This window comes from Apium graveolens, chromosome 2 (genome assembly GCF_009905375.1).
Source record: "Apium graveolens cultivar Ventura chromosome 2, ASM990537v1, whole genome shotgun sequence".
Classification (NCBI taxonomy): Eukaryota; Viridiplantae; Streptophyta; class Magnoliopsida; order Apiales; family Apiaceae; genus Apium; species Apium graveolens.
In genome coordinates this window covers 270,320,482-270,326,481 of record NC_133648.1, presented here as the reverse complement: position 1 = coordinate 270,326,481, position 6,000 = coordinate 270,320,482, and positions in this window count along the sequence as shown.

The following is a 6,000-nucleotide window of genomic DNA, read 5'->3' as shown; positions in this document are numbered from 1 at the left end:
GTTGTATTATATATATAACTAGCATAATAACCCGTGCGAGGCACAGGTCATTTACTATAGTTTTTTATACATCATGCAATTATAATGTTTGTAGAGCAACTCCAACAATATCCTTATATAGGCTCTTGAGTCAAATTTTGAAGAAATGGAGATAAAATTTCTCTTCAACAAGCTTCATTTCCCCCTCTATAACAGTAGGAGTTTCAAATGCTTTCTCGCTTTTAGGAGTGAATATCCCCTCAACTATTATTATATTATATTTTTCTTATCCATTATTTTATATTTAATGAATGAATATAAACAGGTTAGTAAGTGTAGAATGTCGTCAGTATGTTTACAAATAAAAATTTATAAATTAACATATATGTTGAATACAAAGTTGACCAAAATCTTGAATTTTATTTAAATAAACTATATGTTAGGAATATGTGTATTAGTTTGATGATAAGTTAAACAAAACACTTAAGTAGAAATCTAGTGTTTGTAGCTTCAACGGATAAGACCATCTTGGCTATCCGTTGAAGGAGTAGCTTTACTTAGCAATAAGTTTAGTATTGTAGCACATTCCATTCTCTGGATTCAAGTTGTAATTCTTAGATGTTGTAGGAAATTATCAGTCATGTTGACTACTAGTGGATATGCAAATAGGAGGGCTAATTGTAAATATTTCATGCCTTGTAATTTTGTATAAGTGAAGAAGTATCAACTGATATTGAAGACCTTCAACGGGTAAGAAACAAAGCTTCAACGGATGTCTCTAAAGCTTCAACGGATAATATCCATCAACGGATAAGTGCTTCAACGGATAAAGACTTCAACTGCTAATGCATCAACGGATAAAGCTTCAACGGATAAAGCCTCAATGGATAAGGCATCAACGGATGAAAGCTTCAACGGATGCTTAGTTCAATAGCAGTTGATAGTGACAATTCATAAGCTGGCAGAGGCACATGGGTTGACAGAGACAAACTGGAATGTGGCAGCCTCTAGGAGGAATCAAAAAAATGCAGCATTTCCATTCTGGTGCAAACAAGGGAGTATTCAAAGATTAACAGCTAAACCTAAATTGCATTGGATAGAGAAATGAAGAAGAAATATGTGAAGAGCCTTTTAATTGTGTTTTATAGTTTTGTCTTCACTTGTAAACTTGATGATATATAAACCAAGTAGCAGCTAGTAAATAGATGTGAATTTTCAAGAGCTGTTTAGAAAAATCCAGAGAGAAAATCATCTAGTTTGTACTAGGAAGCAGCTGTGATTTAATTCTTTGAATCACAGATTTTCTGAAATAACACATCTCTGGTGGAACAACAAATCCACCAGAAAAGTTTTTAAGTTCTTTGTGTTCTTTACATTTGTGTTTGAATATATATCTATTTGTATCAGCTTCAAGCCATTCACACATATTTGCTCACTAAAACACTTAGCCTTAGAAACTACTCAAAACTTGAAAAAGTTTTGAGATTTACATTCAACCCCCCTTCTGTAAATCTCATTGTTAGTCCACTGGGAATAACAATTGGTATCAGAGCAAGCTCTTAACATATAAAGAGTTTAAAGATCTATTATGTTAACATCATGAGTGCACAGAAGAATCCTCCTGCTAGGAAGGATATTGGAATAAAGATTCTAGTCCTGGAAAAAGATAACTATCATCACTGGAAAGTGAAGATACATTTACATCTTCTTTCTCAAGATGAAATCTACATCAACTGTATTGAAAATGGTCTCACATCCCTCACAAAGTGGCCACAGCTGCTACTGCAACAGTTGTTATTGGACAGTCCATTCCCAAGCCAAAAGCAGAATGGACTATTGAAGACATAGAAGAAATCCGCAAGGACAAGAAAGCCATGAACATTTTGTTTAATGGCTTAGATCAAGATATGTTTGACAATGTCATCAATAGTCAAACTGCAAAGGAAGTTTGGGATACTGTACAAATCATCTGTGAAGGTACTGAGCAGGTTAGAGAGAACAAGATGCAGCTTCTTATTCAACTGTTATTCCTAGTGGACTAACAATGAGATTTACAGAAGGGGGGTTGAATGTAAATCTCAAAACTTTTTCAAGTTTTGAGTAGTTTTAAAGGCTTTGTGTTCAAGATAAACAAGTGTGTGGATTGCTTTAAGCTAATACAGACAGATATATATTCAAGCACTAATGTAAAGAATACAACAGACCTTAAAAACTTTTCTGGTGGATTGTTGTTCCACCAGAGATGGTATTTCAGAAAATCTGTGATTCTAGATGTTGATCACAGCTGCGTCCTAGTACAAACTAGATAATTTTTCTCTCAAGATTTTTCTAAACAGCACTGGAAAAATTCTTATCTAATTACTAGCTGCTACTTGGTTTATATATCACCAAGTGTACAAGTGAGGACAAAGATAAAAATACAATAATAAAATAAGTTCTCCACTTGTTTCTTCTCCATATCACTCAAGTACTTTGTTGACTATTGCCTCTTTGTACTAGAGTAGAACGGCTGCTTTTTCTGATGTTCCTGAAATTAGGCTTCCACATTTCAGTTATCTCTGTCAACCCATGTGCCTCTGTCTACTGTTACAACTACCACTTATCAACTGCTATTTAACAGAACATCCGTTGAAGCCTTCATCCGTTGATGACTTTATCCGTTGATGTGTTAGCATTTGAAGCTCTATCCGTTGAAGCTTTAGAGACATCCGTTGAAGCTTTGTTTCTCATCCGTTGAAGGTCTTTAAGATATCCGTTGATACCACTTCATTTATACAAAATTACAAGGCATGAAATATTTACAATTGGCCTTCCTATTTGCATATCTTCTAGTAGTCAACATGACTTATATTTTCTCTCAACTTCTAAGAATTATATCTTAAATATAGAGACTGAAATGTGCTACAACACTAGACTTATTTCTAAGTAAAGTTGCACCATCAACGGATAGCCAAAGTGGTCTTATCCGTTGAGGCTACAAACACTAAACTTCTACTTAAGTGTTTTGTTAAACATATCATCAAACTAATGCACATATATTCCTAACAATCTCCCCCTATTTATGTCTATAAGAATTGTAGACATAAATTCAGGGTTAACTTGATGATAACAAAACACTTAACAAATATATGAATTGAAACTAAGTAGAAATTTAAAAGTGCTGCAAAAGTGTATGTACTAGGAGGTAATTGAAGATTTACAGAATTTCCAAGGGTGCTCCTCTAGTCTGAGCAAATCATCTTTTTCTTCTTTGTTCCCTTGTTTTCTTTCCTAACCCTTTGTCATTTTCCTCAATTTGGAGTTGGAGTTGTCTGTAGAATTCAGCTTCATCTTCATCACTGATATCCAACTTAGATTGCATTTCCTTGAGAGTTTCATTGCTGGCAATCTTGAGTTGGTCTTCAAGTCTGAAGAATCTTCTGACTCCTTTATCATCTCTAAATTCCATCAACCAATGAGGTGATTTGTGGATTGTAATTCCCCTTTCTTGAATGAGTAAAGTTCTGGGCAAAGCATTGGGCTCCCTCCAAGTTTTCCTTATGTTGGCAATCTTGTTGAGAATTTCAGTCTTGGCAGTCCTGGTAAAGCCAGAATCCTTTTGTATGGCTGAAAAGACTCTGATCAAGGTAGAGTAGCCTTCATTCAGAATCCTGTAGAGAGGCCATGTTCTTTCCCCAGCTCCTTTGTATCTGAACACCAATCTCTCAGGTAGCTGTCTGTAGGCAGCTATTCCCCTTACATCCTCCAGCTCATCCAGATAGAGTTCAATGTCTGAAGTTTCTTTTATATCACAGATGTGAACATAATAATCTTTAGAAATGGGTGGCTTAGGCTTAGGTTTTTGTTTTTGAGTGAATTTCTTAGAGGTTAGGGGAGGTGTAGATTTGGATTTTCTTTTCTGTTTCTTTGGTAGTGGAAGAGTGGTTAAAAAGGTAGGCAATTTGATGGTGTCCCAATCAATAGGTTCCTCTTTTGGGATGATTAGTTCACCATGGATGTTTATAGTGGGATCAGCAACACAAGGTTCAGGTATGGAAGGTAGTGGTTTAGATATTGATTTAGTTTCTTCAGTGTTATCTTCACTCCTTCTATGTGCCTTGGCCTTTCTTCTGTTTCCCTTCTGCCATTCCTCTCTTTCCTCCATACTCTCACCAAATATACTCCCAAAAACCTCATCTAGGTTTGCAATCTTGTCTTCACCCCTGACTTCAATTCCTTTCTCTCCTTCAACTTGACTTGACTTTAGCTGTTGTTCAAGCTTTGCTTGTGCTCTTTTGTCAGCCTTGAGTTTTTCAGCTTCTTTCTTCAACCTTTTGGTTTCTTCCCTCTTGGACTTTGGAAATTTGGGATGTCCTTGCATCACACAGATACTCTTTCCCTCTCTAAAGATAATGGCCATTTTCATTCTTTCAACTATGTCATTGGTCTCCTTGTGCTTTTTGATGTTAGCACCCAAAACTTTGTCTTCATCAGGCTTTGGAAGAGGAAAGTCCACTTCTTTCATCTGAGCAAAGTCTAGGGGGTTCTTTGTGGAGTCCTTGCTGGATCTAGTGTTGGGCTTGAGAACTATAGGTTTTAGATTCTTGAAAGAAGTCTCTCCAACCTTATTCCTCCTTTCTGGCTTGTGCTCCATAATGATTGGTTCAACCTTTGTGCTATGTTTCACAGATATTGATTTATCTTGTGTTGAGCCAAACACTTGTTGCACCCTTTCATCAATTCTCCTCCTTTGCTCTTTCACTTGAATTTCAGCTGCTGCTAGCTGGATTAGGTCAATTCCATCAGGCTTTCCTTTGATTTGCATAATTGGAGAAGTAGTGATGGCAGGAACTAGCACTTTAGATATCTGGATTTTTGTAGATGGCTCTCCTTCCCCTTCCCTTTTTCTCTCCCCCTTTTTGTTATCATCAAGGAGAGGGGTCAAGCCTTGTGCCTTTGCCAGCTGCATAAGTAGACTTGTTTGAGATTGTTGGTTGTGAAGAATGCTGGCCACAGAATTTTCAATAACTTGGACTCTGTCTTCTAACTTAGCCAGCCTCTTTTCAGTATTTGAATCCTTTTTCAATCTCAACAATAAGTCCTTCATTGTACCATAGGGCATGACTGAATCCAATTTTTCAGAATTGTAGGATTTTAAGTCAGCAATATCCTTCTTGAGTTCATCCACACTCAGATTCTGTCTTACTTGCTGCACCTTCATGAGATGCAGTGGGTCCAGGTGAGCTGTAAGGATTGCCTTGGTACCAGCATGTGAAGTTTTCTGAATGGCGTGTTGGATAGTACTGATTTGTTTGACTAAGGAGACATTGAATTACCCTGATGTAGACTCCTTTGTCAAGGCCCATTCAGGTAAATTTGGAATAGAACTAGGGCCTTCATCTCCCCCTAAGTTCATGCTTCCATCAAAAGAAACAGAGTCATCATCATCAGAATTTACTCCAAATTCCTCAGATGACTCACCAGCTGTAGAAGGCATCTTGTTAATAGCAGTTTTATCCCTTTGAAGAGATTCTGTTGTATGTACTAGATGTAGTGTCTTTTCTGCCTCCTCATTGCCCTGAGCAGCCAACAACTGATAGGCTGACACAGGATGAGTAAAAGTGTCAGCATCCAAGGAAATGTTATCAATTACAGCTTTGTAATGTTGCTGAAATTGTCTTTCCTTTTCAGCATCATCCACAATCATTGACTCACTAGCAATGGCTGGATCCACCCTTATATCTGTTGTACCTGCCTTTCTCTCTTTTTCTCTATATTCTTGCATCAGGGGCTCCCCCTGGCTCACACTCCTCACTTCCTCACCTTCACCTACTAAGGTGGTACTCCTCTCACTTACTTTTGCCATGCTGGAAGAAATAGCATGCATATTTGAGCTCTCAATCTCTCCTTTTGCCTGGGTGCAACCCAGCCTCTCACTCAAATTGTCACTCCCTTCCCTCATTCCTAAAAGTGATTGTACAGTAATCATGTCTTCTACACTTGGAATTGTTTCAGTTGTGTGTGTAGAGACTATCAACGGAT